Source organism: Cebus imitator, unplaced genomic scaffold (genome assembly GCF_001604975.1).
Source record: "Cebus imitator isolate Cc_AM_T3 unplaced genomic scaffold, Cebus_imitator-1.0 Scaffold878, whole genome shotgun sequence".
Lineage (NCBI taxonomy): Eukaryota > Metazoa > Chordata > Mammalia > Primates > Cebidae > Cebus > Cebus imitator.
Window position 1 is genome coordinate 5,253 of NW_016108193.1, and position 583 is coordinate 5,835.

Sequence of the window (583 nt, forward strand, 5' to 3'; positions counted from 1 at the left end):
CTTTAATACTATTTGCTAGGGAAATCTTAGAATTTTTCAAAAGATAAAATTTTCACTTACACAAATCCATGCAAATGGAAATTGTTAAATGTGGCATGTCAGGACAGAGTTGGAACAGAACCTGTGATATAGGAAGAGAACCAAATAACTGCTGTTAATCCCTTAAGTACAAATATCCTTCTTATATATTTATTGAACTGAATGAAGCTAGGCTCAGTGGCTCATGCCAATAATCCCAGCACTTTGGGAGGCTAAGGGGAGTGGATCACTTGAGGCCAGGAGTTTGATACCAGCCTGGCCAACATGGCAAAAATCTGTCTCAATGAAAAATACGAAAAAGTTAGCTGGGCATGGTGGTGCATGCCTATAATCCCAGCTACTTGGGAGGCTGAGGCATGAGAATTGCTTGGGCTTGGAAAGCAGAGGTTGCAGTGGGTAACATCGTGCCACTCTACTCCAGCCTGGGTGACAGAGCGAGAATCCATCTCAAAATATAAAATAAAATAAAATTTATTGAACTGAGTTGATTTACTTGAGTGTTTACTAAGGAAGCATAGTCTTTTTTTTTTTTTTTTTTTTTTTT